This window comes from Lithobates pipiens, unplaced genomic scaffold (assembly GCF_037356315.1).
Source record: "Lithobates pipiens isolate NorthernLeopardFrog02 unplaced genomic scaffold, aLitPip1_a1.2 Scaffold_10, whole genome shotgun sequence".
Taxonomy (NCBI): Eukaryota; Metazoa; Chordata; class Amphibia; order Anura; family Ranidae; genus Lithobates; species Lithobates pipiens.
Window position 1 is genome coordinate 65,174,249 of NW_027507686.1, and position 27,898 is coordinate 65,202,146.

General features: G+C 40.9%; 2 protein-coding genes across 4 annotated transcripts in view; one reads left to right on the plus strand and one right to left on the minus strand.

Moving 5' to 3' along the window:
• The window catches only part of MACROD1 (mono-ADP ribosylhydrolase 1), a 1,237,218-nt gene that overhangs the window by 478,172 nt on the left and 731,148 nt on the right, over positions 1-27,898 (minus strand). The window lies entirely within an intron of this gene.
• FLRT1 (fibronectin leucine rich transmembrane protein 1) overlaps positions 1-27,898 on the plus strand; it is a 351,683-nt gene that overhangs the window by 179,269 nt on the left and 144,516 nt on the right. The window contains exon 1 of one of the 2 annotated variants that reach the window (XM_077455767.1): positions 22,258-25,352. The exons of the other annotated variant lie outside the window; for it this stretch is intronic. The gene's annotated coding sequence lies outside the window, so the exon portion shown is untranslated. Of the gene's footprint in view, positions 1-22,257; positions 25,353-27,898 lie in introns of those variants that run through there. 2 annotated transcript variants of the gene reach the window in all.

A 27,898-nucleotide genomic window follows, 5' to 3' on the forward strand; every position in this document is an offset into this window, starting at 1 on the left:
GGTTTTGGTAAATCTGAAGGAAAAACTCAGCAGAAAAACTGATAGCGTGTATGGGGCTTCAGCAGGAGGGATTCCCTTGTCAACTGTGGATTCTTCATTGCAGAGAAGAGACTCACATAGTCTATGGCCAGCCTAACATAGTGATGCATATTTTTATGAAACCCAAGTGGGTTTCCTACTTTGTACTTTACTAATCTGGTGTGAGTCATCTTGGCACATAGAAAGGGTTTCCAAAAACACACAAAGAAGCCTGGTTATAAAACCAAAGAAACCTAGATTCATTCAACGTTGCCACATACTGATGATCATTTGACCCCTGAGCATTTTCACAAAGCATAATGAACTATGGTTAATGGATTTACATTAGGCTAAATACCTAAACAAACCTCCGCTAACTCTTGCTAGAGTTGCGTAGGGGTTTTGGACAAAAAACCCATGGGAAAAAAAAGTATGTATGCAAAAAAAAAAAGATGGGAGAGAGGTGGGCTCTAAGGGGAGGGGATGGGAATCCTGGAGTGGGGCTTTAAATTACACAGATACAAATAAAAGTTTCCTGTTACACCAGTGCATTATAACATTTATTAAAAAGAAATGCTGCATAACATTCTTCATGGAGTCTTCTCCATTTCGTTCTGTTCAAAAAAGACTTTTTAAAAATGAAGTCAGTAGACTTACAATAAGTGACTGTAATACAGTATCACTTCACCAAAGGGTCATATGAGATTTCAACTTTGCTGTTCCCATTCTCTGATTGGCTAATCACGTCATTCATTGAGATAGGGCCCAAATGCAGTTAATGAAGAGGTACCCTCAGATAATAATAAGATAAAGACAAGCTGCACAACGCTGGGGAAAATTACAACTTTTTTTTTGTAAACAAGACAAAATCACTGAAGGGAAGGGAACAAGGGAAATAATGAAAACCTAGAAAAATCTTATATTTTATCCCTTTATAAATACACCACAAATCTGTGTTAGGTAGGCCTGAAAGTTGCATATTATCAGGGCAGCAAAGTAAAAATTAATTGATATTCAATTACAGTTAGAGATCTTAACAGCTCCTTCATTGTAGTCAATGTAGACTTGTAGAGGTATGGAAGGAAGCTCAGTGATGGAAGCAACCCACAACAAAGAGATTGTAGCTTTTAGAAATTTAATGGAGTTAGACTAGTTAAAGATTATTTGTGTTTGGGTGACAATTTGGAACAGAAAATAAAAGGGGGGGGGGGGGGGGGGGCCTTCGCGCTACTAAGTGAAAATCTATCTAATAAAATACAAATAGGGTAAAAAATACCTCTTCAACTACTCAATATAAATAAATATATATAAAAAATATACATAAATAATCTCAAAGTGCATGTGCAAATATAAGGTGCAAAAAAATGCAGCAAGACGAGATAGTAAACACAAACTACTCAATAAAGTGATAAACGTGAAAAAGTCCTGCGCAAATATGCCAAAAAAAAAATCCTGGAACTGCTAAGTGCAAAAAACGTGTAAATGAGTCAATATATATATATAAATTAAAAGTCCGTATAATCACAAGCACCAATGATGAAAATAAGTTGATGAAAAACAGTGATATAAAATCCAGAAATAAAGGCTCTCAGAACTCTCACCTCAGAAAGGAGAAATCCAAGCACATCACAAAAAGGGGGGTATCCCACTCCACTCCAGCCACCAGAGGCATCCTTTACTGTGCCAGATTACAGATGATGGTTTCCATATTAGGCCACTAGAGGGCCATTAGTAGCACATGTACTTATTGTAATAACCTAAAGGATATTTTCCGTAGTGAACGGCTCAAATAAAAGAGGGGGGGGGGGGGAAGGGAAGCTCCAATGGTGTAGTATTTAGAGTAAAATAATCTTTTTAATATTATAAAAGCAAAAGCATGGTTCCCCATGAAGAAGTCACGTGGTCTGACGTAACGCGTAGGGAGTGGCCGTAGGACGTACCGGAAGTGAAGTAGGACTGGCGGAAGACGCCGCGCCACCATTTTTTTACTTCTTGTGCTGTTATTGTCTTTCTTAAATGTGAGAGTCCGATTATATTGACTCATTTACACGTTTTTTGCACTTAGCAGTTCCAGGACTATTTTTTTGGCATATTTGCGCAGGACTTTTTCACGTTTATCAATTTGAAACAGAAGTTGACAGAATGTCTTATTTATAGGACTGTATGCATCTAGGTTGGCAAAATTTACTGTAGATCAGAAAAATTTACATTTTGTTTTCCACCACTGTTTCAACCTCATGGAAAGGTAAAACAAGCAAGAAATTTGACTTCCTGATAAAGGTTAGGTTAGCGAATTGACTATCTTGGAATTAGCAAAATGTTATCTAAATCCAAAAACAAAATTTTAATATATTGCAGCTTACAAATTCTTAGACAAGGTGGCTGCATTCGTTTGTCAGGCTTTTCTTTTTTTTTTTTTTTCATATTTTAAACTCTTATTTAGTTTGTTCAATAAAAAATAAACAGCTATTGTGAGAAGATTTTGGAACCTAAAATTACAAAATCACAAGCTCTATATGTTAAGTATATGCACATCTTAACTGAAAAAGTGCTAATTGTCTTGAACCTTTTTAAAGAAGAAGAAAAACAATAGAGAAAAGAAGGAAACCTGGGGGATTAAAAAAATAAATAAAAATAAAGTAATATATGCATAACTGCACTTTACCACCGATTAAAATTAAAGAGTAGAACAGAATAGAATATCTAACAATTTAATTACTAAGATACCATAGATAGCTACTTTTCTGTAAATTTAAATGCCAACCATCTTGCCCGAGTCAGACAGGATTTGAAATATGTGTTCGAGGTATAATGTATTATAGCTTTCATAGTGCAGTATTGATCTACTCTTAATAGCCATTTCCTTATTGTTGGCATAGTTAATTGTCACCAATATACAGGAATAAGACTTTTAGCTGCATTTAGAAAAAATGGGATTGGAAACTTTCAATAGTTACTAACAGAATCTGGTGTGCAATGGATCAGCAATGTCCACAGATCTCATTCCAATTGTTTCTAATGTATGGCTCCAATATGTCGAGATCACTAGATATAACCACCAAATGTGGCTAAAGGAACCCATTTATCTACATCCCCTCTAGCACGTGTTTGGAATATGTGGCCAAATTTGGTGTGTACATATTGGTACCCTGTACCAGCATGCCAATCATTTTAAGTTAGATTCTTCAACAAAGAAGATTCAAGCTACAGCTTTATTTACGAAACATGAGTTAGTGCCCTCACCTTATATTTTGATCATTTGCAAGTTGAATGTCCAATTTTTGTTCCCACTAGGACTTGGAGATAGTAAGGGTGAGTTGTTTAAGGGCTGCATTATTTTATATAGAGTAGATACACTTTCTTGAGGGATAATGGTGTGGAAAAGCAATTTCCGTAAAGGATTCAGTTCATTGATAGAACATAAAGGCAAAGGAAGGGAATGATAAAAATGCACCATTTGGACTCTGTTTCTTCCAGCTACATTAAAGTGATTCTAAATCCTTAAAGGAGAAGTACAGCTAAAGCTTGTTTGGCTGTACTTCTCCTGTGGATCACAGAAGTACAGTTTGTCCTGCACTCCTTTGACCCATTTTCAGCAGACAGCGGGCTGAAGCCCACTGTCTGCTGACGTCACAGAGCTGGTCCAGGTTTGGGCAAGATCATGACAATGGAGTTGGGATCCGCCTACATGCCTAGACCGGCACCCGGCTCAGGCTCTCAGCAAGCAGCTGAGAGCCTGAGCTGGCTACTCCTGTCCCCTCCACAGACCAGAGCTCCAATGAGCGTGGGGGGAGAGCAGGGAGCTGTTGACTGACAGTCAGCAGTTCTCTGCTAGTGGAGCTGTGGGAACGCTTGGTTCTCAGTGTTAGAGGCGGCGGGGAACAGGTCTGATGTTGCATCCACTTAGGTAAGTATGATTCTAAAAAAAAAAATATATATATATATATATATATATATACATCTATTTAAATTTTTTTATAACAAACATTTTATACCTACGTGCTCTGTGCAATGGTTTTGCACAGAGCAGCCCCGATCTTCCTGTGTTTAGGTCTCTCGACAGAGCTCCTGTGCCCCCCCCCCCATCAAGTGCTCACCATAGCACATCGCTGGATCGACATTGGGTTCAGGTAAGTATAGGGGGGGCTGGGGGGGGGATATGCACTCAAAAGGTTTTTTTACCTTAATGCAGAGAATGTTTCTGCCTTTGGAACCACTTTAACGGAGTTCCATTCAGTAGCTTATATAATGTAAAAGATGCCTATGTGGTACAGTTCTTAAAAGCTCTGGGATCCAGGCTGGGAAGTTGGAGAAATATAGATATCACTGGACATTTCCATTCAGATTTACTGCATATACAATCCTAAATCTAGAAAACTTGTTTCGTAAGGGGCAAAGTTGGAGTTTTAATTTGTCTGCTGTGCTTCGGGGCACACAGATCTAAATGAAGTTGACTGTGACTTAGCATAAATTCACGTTAAATAGCATAAAATGCCAAGCCAATACCCCTGCAAGTAGCACTGCTTCAAAATATTGTTTAAGGTTAGGGAGGCCCAGGCTCTTTCAGATTTCGTTCAATATAAGAGCTGCATATTTAATGAGATTTCATTTGCTGCCAAACAAATGCAAGAAAAAGTTTTGTAAGTGTAGAAAAAAAGCGGAAAGAGGGATTGGGAGTGTTTGCATACAAAAATTATTTTCTTGGGTGTAAAGTCATCTTTAATAATATTTATATGGCCCAACTGAGTAAAATAAGGACGGTCCCACTAAATAGGATCTTTAGCCAGAATGTCCAAAAGCGGTGTAAAGTAATATCTAAATACAATTTTAGAGCACACAGGTTCTACACAAATGGAAAAGCATTTGGTTAACAATTTGCCCCATAAGGTTGAAGGTTAACATTTAGTATTTCAGACTTAGACATGTTTATATAAAGTTGACAATTAATAAAAGCTTTTCAATTCAGACAAACCTCTGGATTTTAAATAAAGCAAAGCATGCCATCTGCATACACCATAGACCATATGCATAGGCCCTTTATATTAGAATTTTGTCTAATGGTGTGAAGCAATTGTTCTAGGACCAAGACAAACACTGGGGAGAGGGGCATACAATTACCACTACAAAAACCTTGACAAGTGGCCATTGCTATAGACCTGGTCTGATGGAGTTGAGTTTAAACATTTTATGAATCCGAAAAACAAACAGCCAGGGTACCCCATCAAATGCCGTTTTAGTGCCAGAAGTATCTCAGATTTTTAGGTGTCTCTTCTTTAACATTACTGGTACTCCGTAGAATAACACACTTCCTGTCCCTGGGTAGCTACACTCAACTCCCCCCCCCCCCCCCACTGTATCTCTGGAGGAAGCCATGGTTGTCATCCAAATTGGACTTCAAATACACTATATTGTCAAAAGTATTGGGATGCCTGCGTTTACACTCAAATTAATTTTAATGGCATCCCAGTCTTAGTCCATAAGGTTCAATATTGAGTTGGCCCACCCTTTGTAGCTATAACAGCTTCAACTCTTCTGGGAAGGCTGTCCACAAGGTTAAGGAGTGTGTCTATGGGAATGTTTGACCATTCTTCCAGAAGTGCATTTGTGAGGTTACGTACTGATGTTAAATGAGAAGGCCTAACTCGCAGTCTCCGCTTTAATTCATCCCAAAGTTGTTCTATCAGGCTGAGGTCAGGAAGGCAAGTCAAGTTGCTCCACCTCAAACTCGCTCATCCATGTCTTTATGGACCTTGCTATGTGTACTGGTGCAAATCATTTGGTGGAGGGGGGATTATGGTATACGTTTTTTTTTCATGGGTTGGGTTTGGCCCCTTACCAGTGAAGGGATTTCTTAAGGTGTCAGCATACCAAGACACTTTGGACAATATCAAGCTCCCAGCATTGTGGGAACAGTTTGGGGATGGAGCCTTCCTGTTCCAACATGATTACACACCAGAGCAAAAACAAGGTCCATAAAGACATGGGTGAGGAAGTTTGGGTTGGGGGGGGACTTGCCTGGCCTGCACAGAGTCCTGACCTCAAACCGACAGAATGCATTTGGGATGAATTAGAGCGGAGACTGCAAGCCAAGACTTCTCGTTCACATCAGTGCCAGACCTCACAAATGCTCTTCTGGAAGAATGATCAAACATTCCCATAGACACACTCCTAAACCTTGTGCACAGCCTCCCCAGAAGAGTTGAGGCTGCAAAGGGTGGACCAACTCAATATTGAACACTACGGACTAAGACGGGGATGCCATTAAAGCAGTTGTAAACTGCTGCACATTTTTTTGCATTCTTACCTGCAAGGCAAAGGCATAATCTGCTAGTATGCATCGCATACTAGCACAATATGTGAAACTCATCTGAAAACAAAGCTTTCCAGTGAAATCGCTGGAGACAGCTTCCATCTTCACCCGTCTTGCTTCCTGGTTTGTCATGTGTGGGGGAGCCGCTGGTTAGAATGGCACAGGCCTCTGAAAGAATGGCACAGATGGCTGTCCTTCAGAGCACATGCTCCAGTGATGTCATTGGCTGCATGTACAGTAAATATCTCTTAAACGTAAATGGTGCACGTTTAGGAGATTTTTACACTACCCATGGGTAAAAATTTAAAGATGGAAGTTTATGGAAAGTTCATGTAAAGGCAGGTGTCCCAATACTTTTGACAATATAGTGTATGTCTGCCTTTATTACATTACATGCAGCTTACTTGGAATAGTAGTTTATAAAAGAAAGATAAGATTGTTTTTGCTGTTTGCTCAGTTCACAGAAAGTGACAACGACACTGCATTTCTGGCAAGATCACTAGCTAATTTCTATGCTTCACTGAAAATGTCCTTAAAATAAATACTAATGCAGCCACCACATCTAAGGACTGCAAAAAAAAAAAAAATCCATAAATAAATAAAATTAACATCCTAATCTGTTTAACAGCATATACATATGAAGTGGTATTATTTCAATTTTTGTATTGTTTAAAACATGGCATTAGCTTGAATTCCTAAAAAAAAGGGAGGATTCGAATGTAAATGTATAAAAAGGTATACTACCATTTTGGCTTTTGTAGGAAGAACTCAGGTACACATACATGACACCAGTGGAGACACCCCAAACAGGGTTTTGTCACATTATTCGTAAATAATGTCAACTTGTTATTCTAAATGACACATCCAAAATGCAATGATTGTTTTGAAGCCCACAATTTGTAAGGCCGTCATTCAGTCTAGTAATGGAATCACATCTGTCACAAATGCACTGAAAGCATAAATCAAAAAGCAGGCAAGCGGAATAAACTACAAAAAATTCAACTTATGAGACTTGTATATGTAGAAACATATTGCCACTATGCACCTGCAATATACTGCTATATTTCTGGGTTTATGGCTGACTTATCTGTATCGAAGAATATCAGCTCCTAATCCATAGATACTGTCACTTCTAGCACCACATGCCATCCATAAGCCTGGTTGTTAGGCAGCAGCATGTAAAATCATGTTGAGGCCTCAGACATCTTGCATTAAGTGTAATTGCTGTAATTTAAAGCAGTCGTTTATTCTCTTTATAAGAGTCAGTGCTTAAAGCGGTATTAAACTCAAAAGCACCAATTTAAAATATTGCAATTTACAAATTCTAAGCCCTTGTACACACGGTCGGAGAATCCGTCGGAATGTGTCCTATCGGACCGTATTGTCGGATAATCCGACTGTGTGTGGTATGCATCGGACTGATTCCATCCGAATATCCATCTGACCCAATTTTCCAACATGTTGGAAATATTTCCCGACCAACTGGTTCGATCGGACATACTCCGATCATGTGTAGAGCATTTTGATCGGACCAAGTGCCACACATGCTCAGATCAAATTCCTACATCAAAGCTATTGGCTACTAGCCTGAATGTAGTCCCATCGTAACTAAATTACGTCATCACGTTCTGAAAGATCGGATTTTTCGAAAACTTAGTCCGACCATGTGTATGCAATAGTTTCGGACACAATCCGTCAGACTAAATCTGACGGACAAAATCCAACGGATTTGGTTGGCAGAATCTCCGACCGTGTGTACCGGGGCTTAGATGTATTCGTTTCCTTTTATAGACTTTTTTTTCCCCTTTATTTTCACCTGGTGATCCAGCAAGTAAGTCTGTTATTTTTCAGCTTCCTTTAACAGACCATGCTGGAAAGTGGAAGTTAGAGGGTTGAGACAAACCATTTACTACCGACAAGGGTGCTCATAATGATCATATTTTAATAATTTATGTAAAACCTTTATCCCCAAAGGAAAAAATGTTGTTGCTGTAACTGCAATTTGTTAAATCCTTAGTACTTCTAACACTACCCTCCCCCAGATTGACAATGTTGCTGTTCAAAGGTGTCTCTATCCAGAGTGGAGACACCCTAAAATAGGAAGCGTGTTACCGGGTGGATCACCAGGTGAAAATAAAGGTTAAAAAGCTTAAAAGAGGAAAATGCAGCCACCATATTTAAAGTGGTTGTAACCCTTAACCACTACAGCCCCGGACCAATAAACACCTTAAGGACCAGAGGTCTTTTTCTAATTTCGCACTGCGCTGCTTTAACTGGTAATTGCGCGGTCATGCAATATTGCACCCAAACGAAATTTGCGTCCTTTTCTTCCCACAAATAGAGCTTTCTTTTGATGGTATTTGATTGCCTCTGCGATTTTTTTTTTTTGCGATATAAATGGAAAAAGAGCGTAAATTTTGAAAAAAATATATATTTTCTTCTTTTTGTTATAAGAAAAATCGAATAAACTAAATTTTTTTCATACATTGAGGGCAAAATTTATTCAGCCACATGTCTTTAGTAAAAAAAATGTCAATAAGCGTATATTTTTTGGTTTGCGCAAAAGTTATAGCGTCTACAAACTAGAGTACATTTTCTGGAATTTACACAGCTTTTAATTTATGACTGCCTATCTCATTTCTTGAGGTGCTAAAATGGCAGGGCAGTACAAACCACCCCCAAATGACCCCATTTTGGAAAGTAGACACCCCAAGAAAATTGCTGATGGGTATGTTGAGCCCATTGAATATTTATTTTTTTTGTCCTAAGGGATTGAATAATGAAAAAAAAAAAAAACTTTTACAAAAAGTTGTCACTAAATGATATATTGCTCACACATGCCATGGTTATATGTGGAATTGCACCCCAAAATATATTCCGCTACTTCTCCCGAGTATGGGGATACCACATGTGTGGGACTTTTTGGAAATCTAGTCGCGCACGGCACCCCGAAACCAATCACCACCTTCAGGATTTCTAAGGGTGCAAATTTTGGATTTGACTGCTCACTACCTATCACAGTTTCGAAGGCCATAAAATGCCAAAATAGCACAAAACCCCCCAAAATGACCCCATTTTGGAAAGTAGACACCCCAAGCTATTTACTGAGAGGCATGTTGAGTCCATGGAATATTTTATATTTTGCCACAAGTTGCGGGAATATTACAAACTTTTTTTTTTTGCACAAAGTTGTCACTAAATGATATATTGCTCACACATGCTATGGGCATAAGTCAAATTACACCCCAAAATAAATTCTGCTGCTTCTCCCGAGTACGGGGATACCACATGTGGGGGACTTTTTGGGAGCCTAGCCACGTACGGGACCCCAAAAACCAAGCACTGCCTTCCGGATTTAAATATAAAATGCTACCAAAAAACTGTTAGCGATCGCAGGGATCAGGCCTGACTCTGCGATCGCTGCAGTTATGTGTTTAGTGTTTTGTAAGTGACAGTGATCGATCGATACTGCACTTGGGTGGGCTGGGCAGAGGGGCAAAACGCAGGTGCTAGCAGGTATCTGGGCTGATCCCGCTAACAATGCGTTTTTTTGGAACCCTGAACTGCTGGGGACGCTAGTATAGATCTGATCAGATATTGATCTCTTTAGATTCTATACCACTACAGGAGGTTTATGCTTTGCGTGTGGGTGTTAGCGGTACTGGCACTAACCTAGCGCTGCCTGGGGCGACGCAGACCCTGACCCTAAAACCTAATTGATATCACCCGCCCGGTGATCAGGGGGTTAAACCTTTATTGGGTAATAAATGGTGGGTGCCCCGATGCTATAAAAAGCAAACTAACCAGAGTCACCCGTAACACTTATACGGTGATCAGTGGTGAAAGGGTTAACTAGGGGCAATCAGGGGGTTCACATTTTTATTAGGTAGTATATGGGGGTCCCTGGCACTATATAAAAACCTGACGGGGAACCTAAATAACTAACTGGCTAACCAGCGTCACCAGTGACACTTATACTGTGATCGCTGGTGAAAGGGTTAACTAGGGGCAATCAGGGGGTTAAAACCATTATTGGGTAGTATATGGGGTACCTAACGCTATAAAAACCTGGCGGTGAACCTAAAAAAATAACTAGCTACCTAACGACACTAGTGACACTAATGCAGCGATCAGAAAAACGATCGCTTAGTGACACTGGCAAAAGGGGGTGAAAGGGTTAACTAGGGGCAATCAGGGGGTTAAAACCATTATTGGGTAGTATATCGGGGTACCTAGCGCTATAAAAACCTGGCGGTGAACCTAAAAAAAAAAATAGCTACCTAGCGACACTAGTGACATTAATGCAGCGATCAGAAAAATGATCGCTTAGTGACAGTGGCAAAAGGGGGTGAAAGGGTTAACTAGGGGCAATCAGGGGGTTAAAACCATTATTGGGTAGTATATCGGGGTACCTAGCGCTATAAAAACCTGGCGGTGAACCTAAAAAAAAAACTAGCTACCTAGCGACACTAGCGACACTAATGCAGCGATCAGAAAAATGATCGCTTAGTGACAGTGGCAAAAGGGGGTGAAAGGGTTAACTAGGGGCAATCAGGGGGTTAAAACCATTATTGGGTAGTATATCGGGGTACCTAGCGCTATAAAAACCTGGCGGTGAACCTAAAAAAAAACTAGCTACCTAGCGACACTAGCGACACTAATGCAGCGATCAGAAAAATGATCGCTTAGTGACAGTGGCAAAAGGGGGTGAAAGGGTTAACTAGGGGCAATCAGGGGGTTAAAACCATTATTGGGTAGTATATCGGGGTACCTAGCGCTATAAATACCTGGCGGTGAACCTAAAAAAATAACTAGCTACCTAGCGACAGTAGCGACACTGATGCAGCGATCAGAAAAATGATCGCTTAGTGACACTGGCAAAAGGGGGTGAAAGGGTTAACTAGGGGCAATCAGGGGGTTAAAATAATTATTGGGTAGTATATCGGGGTACCTAGCAATATAAAAACCTGGCGGTGAACCTAAAAAAATAACTAGCTACCTAGCGACAGTAGCGACACTAATGCAGCGATCAGAAAAATGATCGATTAGTGACACTGGCAAAAGGGGGTGAAAGGGTTAACTAGGAGCAATCAGGGGGTTAAAACCATTATTGGGTAGTATATCGGGGTACCTAGCGATATAAAAACCTGGCGGTGAACCTAAAAAAATAACTAGCTACCTAACGACAGTAGCGACACTGATGCAGCGATCAGAAAAACGATCGCTTAGTGACACTGGCAAAAGGGGGTGAAAGGGTTAACTAGGGGCAATCAGGGGGTTAAAACCATTATTGGGTAGTATATCGGGGTACCTAGCGCTATAAAAACCTGGCGGTGAACCTAAAAAAAAAAATAGCTACCTAGCGACACTAGTGACATTAATGCAGCGATCAGAAAAATGATCGCTTAGTGACAGTGGCAAAAGGGGGTGAAAGGGTTAACTAGGGGCAATCAGGGGGTTAAAACCATTATTGGGTAGTATATCGGGGTACCTAGCGCTATAAAAACCTGGCGGTGAACCTAAAAAAAAAACTAGCTACCTAGCGACACTAGCGACACTAATGCAGCGATCAGAAAAATGATCGCTTAGTGACAGTGGCAAAAGGGGGTGAAAGGGTTAACTAGGGGCAATCAGGGGGTTAAAACCATTATTGGGTAGTATATCGGGGTACCTAGCGCTATAAAAACCTGGCGGTGAACCTAAAAAAAAACTAGCTACCTAGCGACACTAGCGACACTAATGCAGCGATCAGAAAAATGATCGCTTAGTGACAGTGGCAAAAGGGGGTGAAAGGGTTAACTAGGGGCAATCAGGGGGTTAAAACCATTATTGGGTAGTATATCGGGGTACCTAGCGCTATAAATACCTGGCGGTGAACCTAAAAAAATAACTAGCTACCTAGCGACAGTAGCGACACTGATGCAGCGATCAGAAAAATGATCGCTTAGTGACACTGGCAAAAGGGGGTGAAAGGGTTAACTAGGGGCAATCAGGGGGTTAAAATAATTATTGGGTAGTATATCGGGGTACCTAGCAATATAAAAACCTGGCGGTGAACCTAAAAAAATAACTAGCTACCTAGCGACAGTAGCGACACTAATGCAGCGATCAGAAAAATGATCGATTAGTGACACTGGCAAAAGGGGGTGAAAGGGTTAACTAGGAGCAATCAGGGGGTTAAAACCATTATTGGGTAGTATATCGGGGTACCTAGCGATATAAAAACCTGGCGGTGAACCTAAAAAAATAACTAGCTACCTAACGACAGTAGCGACACTGATGCAGCGATCAGAAAAATGATCGCTTAGTGACACTGGCAAAAGGGGGTGAAAGGGTTAACTCTAGGGGCAATCAGGGGGTTAAATCTTTATTGGGGGGTGATAGGGGGCTACCCTGGACCTAACACTAACTGCCCTGACAGTTTTAACTGTTACAACTGACACTGAATGCATTGATCAGTAAAGAAATGATCAATGCAATCAGTGACGCTGTGACTGAGGGGGGGAGGGGGGGCGGGGGGATCGGGGGGGGGGGTTGTGTACCTATGTGTACCTATGTGTCAGTGTAGTGTTTTGGTGCACTTACTTTTAGTCTTTTCCTCGTAGTCCGGTCAAAAAGACCGCCCCGAGAGAATGACATCACTTCCTCCTTCCTGTGTAAACAATACACAGTGGGAGGAAGTTCGTCATTGGTCAGGAGTGATCCAGAGGGGGTGGCCAGAAACCAACGGCCATCCCCTCATCACGGATCGCTCCTGGAGGGAAACGGACCGCCGTATCCAGCGGGAGGGGGTCCGATCGGACCCCTCACCCGCTGGAAGGCAGGCACGTACATCTACGTGCTTGTGCCTGCCTGTGCCATTGTGATGACGTACAATGGCAATACGGCGGTCCTTAAGTGGTTAAAAAACTTGCTCCTGTTCCTTTAGGGCATGAGATATAGCACAGTGCTTTTGCCATGTCAATTGTCCCTTTATATGTTGTACAATACTTGGTTTATCCTGCCTGTTCCCGTCTTCACTTGTGCGTGCTGACTATGCTTATCGTGGCCGCTGATCCTTGATAGCATGGTCAGTTTACGTGCCTCCGTCATTCTCAGTTACCCTGCGTCCTCAACCCCTCCCTTTCTCCCTGTCATTTCCATAGTCTATGTGTGAACTGTGAAGCCGATCTCCTCCCCGCCCCTCTCCTCCTGCCTAGATTGAGTATTCTGCTGCACTGTGGAGCCGATCTCCTCCCCGCCCCTCTCCTCCTGCCTAGATTGAGTATTCTGCTCCCCTTTTGTAAAGGAACATACTAGGTACAGTGTATTTGCTTTTAAATTATAAAGCCAAATACCTTCTTTGCCCAGGGCTGCTGTGTGCTCGCATGTCCTCTCTCTGCTAGCTTGCATACGTCAGAGGGGAATCTCAGCCCCTCCCACTGTACTCCATAGGTTGAGAAGGAGAGCAGAGTGAGGACATGTGACCACACAGCAGAGCTGGGAAAGAAGGTATTTAGCTTTATAATAAAAAAAAAACCACACACACGCACACTGTATTTAATATGTTCCTAAAACAGAGGATAAAGTATATAATAGATGTGACTTTACAACCACTTTAAGGATAAGTAACCTGAAATATATTACATTTGTTTTTGGATTTAATACTGCTTCAAGCTGTTTAGAATATTAAATAACTGCACATATTTCTCAAATAATATGCCATCAAAATGATTGTTTATGTATATCCATATACACTTTATTAAATTGTTTTGATTACTTTTCAAATATTGTTCACACCAGCTCACATGTGTTTTAGCATGGGTCTGTTTTTTAGGGGTATTGCTTTGAGCTACAGCACGAGACACTGTTTTTCTTTCTTTGTTAACTTGATTGGAATTTCCCAAAATTACATTTGATTTACACCTATGCACTGCAGCTCTGCTGCAGTTTGGTATGTGTAAGGCAATGTCTACAGGCTTGGAAAGAGCAGTTTGTAAATGGAGAGACAACTGGCTAAAAGACAGATTTCATAGAGTAATGGTTAATGATTCTTACTCTGAATGGTCTAAGGTTATCAGTGGTGTACTCCAAGGTTCAGCGTTGGGACCCTTATTTTTTAATACCTTTATAAATGATATTGGGTCTAGGACTAAAAGTACAATTTCAGTCTTTGCAGATGACACCAAGCTACGCCGTTTAATAACATCCCTACAGGATGTCTCCAACTTACAAGCTGACCTCAATGCACTGTTTAATTGGGCATTGGGCAACTATGTAGTAAATGAGGTTTAATGTTGATAGATGTAAAGTTATGCACTTGAGGGCTAAGAATATGCATGCATCATAGATCCTTCTTTATCATTTATTCCCCCAGTTGTACTCCTCCTAATATATGCGTGTTTGCTGTCCGTCCCAAGAAAAAAAAAAAAACACCAGCCGCCACTGGAGAGAAAGATCATTTTCCCCTGTACAAATCATTAGTAAGACCTCATCTGAAATATGCAGTTCAGTTTTGGGCTCCAGTTCTCAAAGGGTATTGGGGAACTGGAGGTAGTACAGAGAAGAGAAACCAAATTAATAAGAGGCATGAGGAAGCTCAGCTTTGAGGAAAGATTAGAGGAGCTGAATTCATTCCCTCTTGAGAAGAGGAGATTAAGGGGGATATGATCAACATGTACAAATACATAAAGGGTCCATATAGTGATCTTGGTGTTGAGTTATTCACTTTAAGGTCATCAGAGAGGACAAGGGAGCACTCTATACCTCTAGAGGAAAAGAGATTTCATCTCCAAATACGTAAAGGTTTCTTCATAGTAAGAGCTGTGAAAATTTGGAATAGACTCCCTCCAGAGGTGGTTCTGGCCAGCTCAGTAGCCTGGATTCTTTCCGAAATATACATAATATAACTGGGTGCTAACATTTATAGGTAAAGTTGATCCAGGGAATATCCGATCTGATATCTGATTTCGGGGGATCAGGAAGGAATTTTTTCCTCTGCTGTAGCAAATTGGCTCTTGCTTTGCTGGGATTTTTCGACCTTCCTCTGGATCAACTGTGGGTATGGAATTGTGTATATGGCATTGTATGGTTTTGTCTTTTTTTTTTTTGGTTGAGCTACATGAACTTGTGTCTTTTTTCAACCTTACTAAATATGTAACTATGTAATACCATGAGCCGAAGTGCTATGTGATGTGAAAAAATGCAGCATGTTTGAATTTTTATGCAACACAGCGAAACCCATCTCAATGCAGTGTTATGGCGAAAGGGGCACATAGAAAACAATTGATTTTTAAATGACCTGGCCTTGAGTCTGTGTTGATCTGTCAAGATCAACAGAGCTCAACTGATGTAGTGAGAACATGCCCTTATACAGAAGTTGGGCTACCAATGGATAAAAACTATGAAGTAAGAGAAGAGAAATCATTTGAAAACCAGGAGAATTGTGAATTATTTGTGACCACTTTATATACATATAGTCTAATGGAAATATGTCCAGTCCTCAAAGGATTGTACATTTTATGAATCATAGTTGCCTGGAATCCTAAATAATGTGATTCTCCACAGGTCATACAGATCTACATGCAAATACTCAGGATGTCCAAAATTGGTTAATTTTTGATTCCACAAATACAGTTTTTGTTAGTATGAAACAAGGCCATATTTCGGGATAGTCAATGTAGGTTTTAGCTTACACTAAAACAGTCAGGGGTAAGATAATGCCACCCACCCATTATGTTGCTGCTGCCACAAATTCTTCTGGATAATAAAAGGTTCCAGACTGTCATCGCTGCCTGCCAGTACAATCTTTCTAGTTAATAATTTAGCATTTTGTTGGTGGAATAGTATACTGTTTTACAGGCCACCCACTCTGGCTCCATACACCTACCAATCTGAGTTGGGAGACAGTCTAACTATGTTTCTATTGAATTTTTTCTAGGTGTACTAACACAGGTTGCGTTGTCACTTTCATTCTCTCCATTGCCAACCTCAGTGTACCTTGTGTGGCTATGAAATCGGGTCTAGTTTATAACACAAAGGATATCCATGCACCAAAAGTTAGAGGGGGTTATATAAGGCAGTCAACTTAGATGGGCAGGAAGTATACATCTGTCCCTGCTGTCCAACAATGTATAGGGTGTGTTTCCACTGACCATTGATGTATAGAGGGCCCAACTGACAAAATGTCCAATGGATAATAATTGGCATACATATATTCTGGCTTCCTTTATACAAGTGACAGTGTTCACTCTCAGTTGGAGCAGAGATGTGATTTTTTGGCTTTTCTTAGAGCCTGAGGATGTGTTCTAATGCTCGGTGTCCTCACACAGTGACACAGTGATTATCTGTTCCTAAACATATTGAAAAAGAGGAAAGCGATGTACTTTGCTTCCTGCAAGCACCGCACAGAAAGTGAGGTGACTGGTGAGTGACAGGATTGCTGGAGTATCTCCATAAAGGATCATCTCTGTGTATTAGCAGTACTAAAATTCGCAGCACCCCAGTGTAAAATCTTATTTTATTTTAGAATATAGCAGGGCATATCTTTTATTTTTTTATAAGCCCAATAAGACTGTTAGCATTAAATGCAGTATAAAAGAATGGCACAGTTATGTGTAGGTGAGTGAATAATGCTATGTATTCTGTAGAGCAGGGATCTCCAAACTATGGCCCTGGAGCTGTTACAGAACTACACATCGCATGAGGCAATATAAAAAAAAATATATATATTCACAGACAAGACTAGGCATGATGAGAATTGTAGTTCCTGAACAACTGGAGGGCCAGAGTTTGGAGACCTCTGCTGTAGAGAGTGTAATGTGAGCACATAGCTAGAAGAAACTCGTGGACCAGGGGATATCCAAACCCTTAGCTACATTGTAGGTTAAAAAAAAATAAAAAATAAAACCCATGTAAACTGTATCACTATCCATGCCCCCTCTAATGCAGCCTTTTTCAACCAGGATGCCCAGGCACCCTGGGGCACCTTCAGGTTTCTTCAGCGGTGCCTTGGCAAAATGCTTAAAAATTACCCAAAAATCGTATACAAGTCAAGCCTGCCTTTCAGTTAAACAAAGCCACAGGTTTTCATTCTGCACCATTGCAACCTTTCAGCTGCTGGCATCTTAACAACCAATGACGTCATTGGTTGATAAGCAGGATGTCATCAGGTGCCTGCACAGCATCCTTATTTGCTCCCCCCCTATTCCCCTCTGATAGCACTGGGGCCACATTTGGAGAAAAAGGGAGTGAGAGAAACTGAGAGAGAAGAGAAACATTGGAATACTATTCAGTATCAGTATGCAAAGGTGTATTTGCCTGAAAGAGAAATTCACCTCTAATATTGGGTGTCCTACATTTGTGGATGTTGCTGCTTTATGTAAAAGCTATTTATTTCGTTTTTACATTTTAGAATGGGGTTCCTAAAGATTGTACATAATTTTAAAGGGTGCCTTGACTAAGAAAAAATTTGAGAAACATTGGTCTAATGTTTAAGGGAGCAGGTAAGTCAAGGAGGCACTTGGGAGAATGATGCAAAGAACGCACCTCTCTGCATACTGTCTAGAGAGGTCATCTGAGACAAGATATTCATCTTTCCTCCTGATACAGACACAGCTATTTCTCTTCGTGGCATATTGGAGCAAACAGCACTTGACCTTATAATAGCATTTGTCTTTAGTATATCAACCCCATGGGCCAACCAATCCCGTAGACTACCAGTTTTCCACAGTGTCTGCATCTTGTTTGGGCTCAGATCGTGCACTTAGGATTCTGGAAGTTGTGCCAAGTGCATTAGTGCTGGATAGCTATAAATTTGAAAGAGCCAGGGGCTCTGTAACTCACAAAGTCCATAGCGAGCTGGTAGGAAAAAAAAAAAATCGCTTTTCTCTTTCCTATCTTATTTATGGCTTTGTTTTTCTCCGTGTTGCCCTCTCTAGATCCTGCTAGGTAGGTCCAGGGAGAGCGGTCCCCCATAAAACATCAGCAAAGCACAAGTTGTTACTCCCTTTTCTCTCTCTCCTTCCAGTGTCTCCGAATCAATATTAATTCATTATCTCCAACACTTGCCAGATATATTTATTCCCTTGTCCCCCCTTCTCACAAGAAAACACACACAGCTTCACTCCCAATCCATTAAGGCACTTGATTTATGTGTCTCGTGGATGGTTAACAAATAATATTGTGATATAAATATATATTAAAAACAATAAGGGCATACAATATCTAAAGTATCTGCATTTATATAGGCCTGGGTGGCAGGTATCTCGAGGTCGGCCTGGGTGTGAGTAATGAAAGTTTCAGAATTGAAGGGTGTAAGAATCAAGTAATATATGGAGGTATAAATATAGGTGTAAGCACTTAGAGGGTCATAAAAGGTATACATTAAATATATAAATCTACCTGCACTTAGACGGACAATATGTCAGCTGTTTGCTGATGCAAGGCACTTATTGTGTCAAATGTAACAGGTTTGTCAATAGGAGTTTTTTTTAATTAACGTAAAAAACACTTGAAACCTCCAGACGGAGTGACAGACGGAGGTCTGACGGGAAGTGAGATTTGGCTCAAGGAATACAAGGAGAAGGAGCAAAAGGAGAGGAGCTACATTTACATTCTGCGCACTGCGATTCTCTATACATTCGCTTATTGCCATTACATTAATGCGAGGTCATGGGAAAAGATACAAAGCATGCTAAAAGTGGCAGTTCACCTGTGACAGCTAGATACCTTTCTGTGAACAAAACACTTGGTGACACGACATATATAAGTAACAGGTTTGCCGGTATAGGAGAAATTATAGATCTGTAGGGTTTCATAATACCTAAGTGCTTTATGAATCGGGCTTGGAGGATACCGCTTGGCCATAGGAAGTTTACTTTTACCTCTTGGGGATGCGATCTGCTTTCTACTGGTGATTCATGAGGACAGGCTGAAAGCAGGCTGCAGTGACATCGCAAATTAAACATGACACACGCATGTCACTGAGCTACTCCACACGTACATACACTTATCTCAAACATGGCTGGATCTTTGCTTACAGGAAACACTTAACCCCTATGATGCAAGGACCCAGAAGAGCAATATTTAGCCTTCTGCCTGCCAAAATCCTGATCAGAGAGCAACACTGTGCCTAGATCCGGGCTGCCTTCCATGCGATAAGCGAAGGGAGGGGAAGGTTTATTTAGCTAGAAGAGAAGCAGAGTTCAGTTCTAAATATTTGATGTTTTAGGATCGTTAAGCATAATTAAATACACTGATGTTAATGCCGTCCGCTCAGTGGAAGTGACAGGCGATAACTGCTGCATTTTATGAGTCCGTTGGGGAAGCCTCGCATACTTCCCCTCTACCTCTTTTATTCAGCAATATTAGACTTTATACGAAAAAGGACAGACAAATGGATAACATTCCATTATTTATCCAATAATGTGCTAGATCATCCTATGAGCTATGGCAATATAAAGCTCCCTAATACATACCTAAGGATAATATAATATATAATACCAGTATCTATCCATACTAATACTGCTCACAATTTCCCTATAAAGAATAAGCAAAATGTTGATTTAGTAATGATGGAAGGTAGCAGTTCCAGTTTATCTGCTTACAATACTAGACTATGGGCCCAATTTAGTAAAGTATGGAGCTAGGTGAAGTGCAGCAATGTGCACCTGTAGTCATAAACACAATCATGTGATGGGAGTATAAATGCTTAATAACTGCACTATGACTGTCCTGTTAATTTAACGGGTGGAGCCTGGCCTATGACGTTATCATGGTACCAGAAACTAAGCGGAGTGCGGCCAGCACATTGGAAACTCAGTGCAGACATTTTGAATGCTTTTAATTGACTACCATGTGAGTGGCTTTTTTTAATACTCTCAGTTAAATGAAGTTTTAACATATTACGTTATGAGAAGCATTTATTTGCTTTATTGAGAGATACTTATTGCGGATCCAAGTGTGCTTATGGGAGATCCTTTTTTGGCACAGTGCTAAGATTTGGAACCTTATAGAAGGGATAACAGATGAAGGGAACCGTCCTGGAGGTTGCCTGGGATAACTTATAAGCATGCTTGACCCTCTGTAGTAGTAGGACAACAATATCTGGTAAGAGGCTGAGTGTGGTGGTGTTAAAGGTGGCAGCCTCCAGTCTGGATCTATGTTTCTTGTCTAGCTACCATCTCGTCTTAAAGTGATTGTAAATTCTTGTTTTTATTCAATTAAAAATAACATACATGTTATATTTACCTGCTCTGTTGCAGTGGATTTGCACAGAGCAGTCCAGACCCTCCTCTTTTCGGTTCACGCTGTGGCTCTCCTGGCCCCTCCCCTCCAGTTGCGAGCCCCCACAGCAAGCAGCTTGCTACGGGGGCACGTGAGCCGAGTCAAAACTCCCTGTATCCATTCAGACAAGGAGCTGCAACCCGACCCCGCTTCCTTTCTATTCTCATTGGTGTACTGAATATGATTGACAGCAGAGGGAGCCAATGGCGCCACGCTGCTGTCTCAGCAAATGAGGAGGTGAGTCCCGGATGACTGAGACATTCCTACAATATTGCTGGAGCTAGATGGATCTCAGGTAAGTATTAGGGGGGCTGAAGCACACAAAAGGCTTTTTATCTGGCTGATAAAAAACCTTCCGACTTTGCAACCACTTTAATGCTCTAGGACTCTATGGAGGTTATTTACTGAAGGCAAATCCACTTTGCACCAAAAGTGCACTTGGTAGTAAAGTCGCTGTAGATCCGAGGGGGATACGCAAGGAAAATAAAAAACAGCATTTTAGCTTGTACATGATTGGATGATAAAATCAGCAGAGCTTCCCCTCATTTGCAGATCTACCCCTTAGATTTAGAGTGACTGCAGTTCCAAGTGCACTTGCAGTGCAAAGTGGATTTGCCTTTCCTAAATAACCCCTATGTGTGTTATTTAATATTACCATAATTTGGATCTTGCCAGATATGGTTAATATGGTTTACTGTCACACGTTTTAGGATGATGGACTTGATATTTATTGCAATTTAATTTTTAGAAGCGCTGCAATCTATGCCTTTTCATGTTTCTACTGTTCACATACCATAAATCAACATCAGCGCTAGCTGCTATACCTTTTTCAATAGATAAATATTAAATCCCCAACATAAAATGACACAGATTACACTATGGATTACACCACTGATTATTTCACAGATTTCACAGGTGACGGTTAATTTATGTGGTTCTCATTTTATGTCGGGGATTAAATATCTATCACTTGGAGCTGGCGCTGATATTGGTTTATGGTATGTGATGGAGTAACTTTTTCCCTAAATGCTCCTACTAATTATCGGATGATTAAAGTGAACACAGGTTCCCTTCACTTCACACATCCATAGTAAATCTGCTCCTTTGACTCATAAATAGGTAATGGAACTAATGGAAGTATCATTTCCTGTGACTTATATAATAAAGACAGATGTACTGTACTGAAGTTGCTCGTAGTGCCAGCAATGTTTGCTTTACAAGTGTGCTGCCAGCCTGTCATTAACATACAGTACTATATTGACACTGCCAAACTCACACAGCTACTCAATATTACAGCAGTGCTGCCAGCCTGGTGCTGATTGACAACACTTTAGAACTGACATCTGTTTCACACTGCTACACAACAACGGTCGTGCCATCCCTACAGTAGTACAAGGCTAGCAGACCCTTGTAATACACAATATGAGTAGTAACCTCTCATTAACCCAAGGTGTTCGCCTTCCCTCATACCTGATACACCAGAAGCAGCATCATTTGTATAATAAAATTAATCAAGATGCCCTGCATTTTACTTACTAAAAGGGATACTCTAAATAGACAGCTGGATATATATACACACACATATACTGTATATATATATATATATATATATATATATATATATATATATATATATATATATATACAACCACTCATCCTTATTTGACAGGTGTGCAGGTAAGTGGCCCCAAATGCACATGTCTGCATTTGGGGGCCACTTCCCCACACCCCTTAGGATAAGCGCCTATGCCCATGCAGCTGCTGCGACCTCATAGACTTATGTAGGCTGCCTGTACACAGCACCTAGCGTATCCAGCTGCATAAACAAAAGCCCATTCATGCTGTACGGGCCTCAGCTGCCATGTGAATGAGGACTTGAATGAGAAGTATAAAAAAATTATATAAACATACATGCTCACCTAAGTGGATGCAGCATCGGTCTGATGCTGCATCTGTCCCCCGCTGCCTCTAATGCAGGCCATACATGGGTCGAATTCAGAAAGAATTTCCTTAGAAAACCAGGAATTATGTGCATTTTGTAATCTGATGGTGCCACCATTCATTTCGAAATTGGACAAATCAAGCCTTCAATTTCACCTCATGTTACAGAAAAGAATTTTCGTAGCCGGGAATCTTCTTTTTTTTCCAGGTTTTTCCCACACTTCTCCCATTGATTAGAAATTTGTTTATAAATTTTTCAAAAAATGTCCAACATGCCGATCATTCAGATTAGATGGCTGCATGAAAATCAACTGTTGCTGTAGGCCACTGATGGCGCAAAATTTGAATGAAAATTCTTAGTTATGATTTTTGAAAAAAAAATTATTTCGGAATTCGACCCATGTATGGCTGGATTAAGACTTAAGGCTGGTTGCTTGGTTCTTGGTCTCCAGTAAGCAGAGAGCTGCTCTCTGCTTTGCCCCTCCAGTGCTCACTGGAGCATCGGGTATGAAGGGGGCAGGAGCAGCTGGTTCAGTTGGCATGCTGAGAGGCTGAGCCAGCTGCCAGTCAGGAATCTGGGAGGATCCCAATAATAAAGTCAGGATTCCTCCAGAGTCTGGACCAGGTGAGTGATGTCAGCCGACAGCAGACTTTAGCCCACTGTCAGTTGAATATCACGGGAGTGCTCTGCTAAGTTCTAGTGTTGTCACATATCTGGCTGTGCAGTATGGGAAAGAGTATACAGTATGAGAGTTCTGGCAGAACAGAGAACATACAATACAGCTCTGTGGTTATTGGATAGCATGAAGTCTTTCTTTAAAAATACCTCAAAGGCCCCTGAATATGAGTTATGCCGCGTACACCCGACCAGACTTTTCGAGGGACTTTCGACAGAGTTCCGACGGACTTTCCGAATCAACGGACTTGGCCACACACAATCACACCAAAGTCCAACGGATTTGAACGTGATGACGTACGATCGGACTAGAATAAGGAAGTTCATAGCCAGTAGCCAATAGCTGCCCTAGCGTCGTTTTTTGTCTGTCGGACTAGCATACACACGAACGGATTTCTCGGTCCGGCGGAGTTCTTGTGGGAAAATTTAAAACATGTTCTATTTCTAAAGTCCGCCGGATTTTTGGCAAGCAAAGGTCCGATGGAGCCCATACACGATCTAATTGTCCGACGGACTAGTTCAGTTGGACCTTTGCTGTCAAAAAGTGTGGTCGTGTGTACGTGGCATTAGCCCCTGTTCACATTGACTGTGGCTTTGAAATAGGACAACTTCATCTGAAGTCGCAAAATTTCAAAGCTGCATGTCAGTGTGACTTCAGGTGAGAGTTTGAAGACCGCTTCATGCACAGAGGTCTATTCAAGTCACACCCAAAACTGGCAAAGTAGTGCATGTACTACTTTTTTCGAATCGATGCGGCACCGCAAAGTTGGCGTCACACCGATTTGTGATTGAACAGTGTGATTGCCGACAAGAGGATGCAACTTGTCATGCGAGTTGACCTGTCAAATCGCATGACAAGTCACTCCAATGTGAATGGGGGCTTAACACAATATGCAAAACAACAATAGTCAGGGCACATGAGGTTTTCTGATAAACTGTGACATGAATCATATGTATAGTATAACTTTGTGATATAATTTGGGAAACACTTTATTGTCTCACTGAGAGTTTATGTACAATGCAAACCTCTGTTATATTGAAAAGAGGACTATACCCAGTGCAGTAATCAATGGCAACCACTAATGTGACATCATCAAAATCTGTCATCATTATCGCCTATTTACTGAATAAACCTAACAGGAGAATATAAGAAGTAAAGATCAAACTGTTTAGATTTATTTTTTCTGGATGGAGGGTGGTGGAGACCTGATGTGTCTTCACTGACCACAAGGAATGCTACAATGCCCAACCATGTTGCATCAGTAAAAGCAAGATATTGCCAAAGGAACATATCGTCACTAGATATACGCAGCAGGTGCTGCAAAATAAACGTGAATTTTATACAGCCTGCCCAATCACAATTACCTAAAAAAATGTTTTGGTATCAAGCATACTAATATACCCAAAACCATAGCTGTAAATCTTAGTTTGTACAGATCTGAGAACTTGCAACACTCTTGTGCTAACTGGCATCCATTGCAATATTTTCATTGATGCAGTGTGTCCAGCAAGCACACAGATATGGCCATTCCTCCTTAATACCTCTAATTGTCAGCTAGGATTGTAGTGCAAATATTGCCCAAAATGCATTTGAGTAATTGACTTTTAACATACACTAAAGCTCTGAGATGTAGAGATTGTTAGCACATTTTTTTCTGTCTTCCTGATACAAAAGCACATACTATTACCCATCATCAATTAAATATTAGATTTTCATGATGTGCTTATCCTTTGCTCTGCCTTTTTCTACATTCTTGTATTTCCCGTTATAGAGTCCATCCATTTTCTGTGCTGTGCTGGCTCTCTGTTTATTCCTCTCTGCTCGCTTCTTCTCCCTCCCTCTTTCTCTCCTCCTCCTGTTCTCTGGCTCTTTCCTCCTCCCTCTCTCTCTCTCTGTGCTTTTGCTCTAATGCATTTCACACTCATGCCCTGATATTCAATACAATCTTTATTCACTATCCCGAGAGGTTGCCCTTACGAGGGTCAGACTACCGTGTGCTGCCACTGTTTCAGCTGGGGTGTATAAATGGAGGGGGGCTATTTCCGAGAGACACTTGGACCATGGAAGAAAGCTCTATTTATCTGCTGTATATATGAACATCTCCTGTCTACAAGGGTCTCGTACTGCAATGTATAGCAATGGTGAGAAAGATGCCTTCTTCTCTCCTCATCTCTCCGCATTATTTCTCATCTGACGGTTTTCGGAAGTGATATGTTGCTGTTATGGTATTTTACTATTCATCATATACCTATTACTAATAACTCTTATTGCTCTATAAAACTGCTCGGTGGAATTGCTTGCACAGCTGTGTCTGCAAACATCTTATTAACCATTTAACAGTACATAGTTTGTATGTATGCAAAATAAGCTTTTGTCAGAGTAGGAAGCATTACATAATACGGTTTTGTGCCATGTAGGGAGCCACTGTCATGTTGCCATATCTGTTCCCTACAGAACTTATAGCATTTCTCTATTTTCTGTGTACCTCCTGTTGCATTACATCTCCTACAAATAGTAATTTTTCATTCAACAGTCTTTTTTTATTCACTCCTACAACTTGATCTGTACACCCCCTTCTTTCTGAATCTTCATATGACCAATTTGGTGAACCTCAGCCTACTGAACCCTCTGCCCCTCTCCCTTTATCTCTAAAAACCACATACATATTAGGTAATGGCTTAGTACCAAACACTTAGTACCAACCATTTGCAATATCCTACATGGGGTCACTGTCTAGTTGGGTTTTATCTGACATCTTCCCGATTTTTTGTCTTTTTTTTTTGATGTCCCCTCATGTTTCATTTGCCCGACTCTCACCTCATTAAGAAACCCGCAAAGCTTAACAAGTAGAAGAACGAGCCTCACTTCTTATCCTTCCTTTTTCACCACCTTTTGTTAACACATTAGGAGCTCATATACTTATATTCCAATGCATCTGACAATTGTACTCGTTATTACAAAGACGTTTAATTAGCCAAAGACGTTACTTGGATTCACAGTACGCAGACAGCACTGTCTGTTCTCACTTCTTTTCTCTCACTCCCTCCCTCTTTCACTCATTCCGCGGCCTGCTTTTAGATTGTGTGTACGCCTTCAGGCTCTGTTATAGCTGCCACATTTCTCGATTCATGCCTGGTATATGTGTGCGTATGATGTTGTGCTTTATTGTGAGAAAATGATCACTAAAAATAACTAAACCGAAGACACAACTCTAACAAAAATCTCAAACATCTTGCGTGCTACCATACTCTTAGGCAACTATGCTCAGTACAGTTGCCTTGTGTTAGAGCAATGTGTGGTATACATAATGTGAAAGGGGCTTATTGTGTTTATAAGAAAGAATAGGTACAGATAGCATTTTCATGGCGTTAAAATGCTGATTGATACAAAAAAATCTGGTACCTTTGCATACCTGAACAATATGGAGGTTATACACCGATCAGCCATAACATTATGAGCACTGACAGGTAAAGGGAATATCTTGTTGCAATTGCATCTAAAAATTGGTGGGATATATTAGGCAGCAAGTGAACATGTTGTCGATAAAGTTAATGTGATGAAAGCAGAAAAAAAAATGGGCATCACAGTTTGTTGTATATGGGGCCGTGAAGCCCATGGTGACCCATGTCCACAGCCAAAATCTTCTACAATAGTCACATCAGAACTGAACTACAAAGCAATAAAAGAAGGTGGCCTGGTCTGATGAATTACATTTTCTTTTACATCATGCGGATGACCGGGTAAGTGATGCACACGCACCCGGGGAAGAGATGGCACCAGGATGTGGTATATAAAGGCAAGCCGGTAGAGGCAGTATGATTGATGCTTTTGGCAATGTTCTGCTGGGAAACCTTGAGTCCTGCCATTCATGTGGATGTTACTTTGGTGTCAATGCCTCTATGGGTCAGGGATGTTTTAGCAAAAGGGGGCCATACTTAAAGTGTTTGTAAACCCTTTACAACTACTTTTTACTACAGGCAAGCCTATAATTAGGCTTACCTGTAGCTACACTGGATATCTCCTAAACCTGCATGGTTAGGATATATCACTGTATTTGCACGTGCCGTTGCTTCAGTTAGACTGTGGTTTCACTGGCGGCTCCCGCGTGCATGCACGGGAGTGAAGTCATCGCGGCTCTGGCCAATTACAGCGCCGGAGCCGCGATACCCAGAAGTAACCCTTGGGAGTGATGTCGGCCGCCGGAAAGGTGAACGAGGACCGCTGTGGGGGCTTCGATCTCAGGTAAGTAATTCATAATGAGCTAGTATGCTATGCCTTTGTCTTGCAGGTTTTATTTTATTTGGGGGGGAGATTTTTTTTAAGGGTTAACAGCCACTTTAATATTAGGTGAGTGGTCATAGTGGTATGGCTGATCGGTGTATGACCACAACTTATCTGAGCACAGGAACCTTGACCTGACTTCTGGGAATTTTTTGGGCAATATATCATTCCTCATTAGTGATGCTATATACATAAACTGGTGCTATGCATTTAAACCCATGGGGGCTTGCTTGGCGTGTGCGTTCCTCTGGAAATGCGTGTCAGGTGAAAAGGTCACCCTAGCAGATTCAGAAGCTCTCTTGTGGGCCCCTTAAGCTGTCTGAGCAGTAAGCAAATTTAACGTGTGAAGTGATGATTAGAAGAAATGCACTTTTGTGTGTTATATTAACATACCAGTGAGGAGACT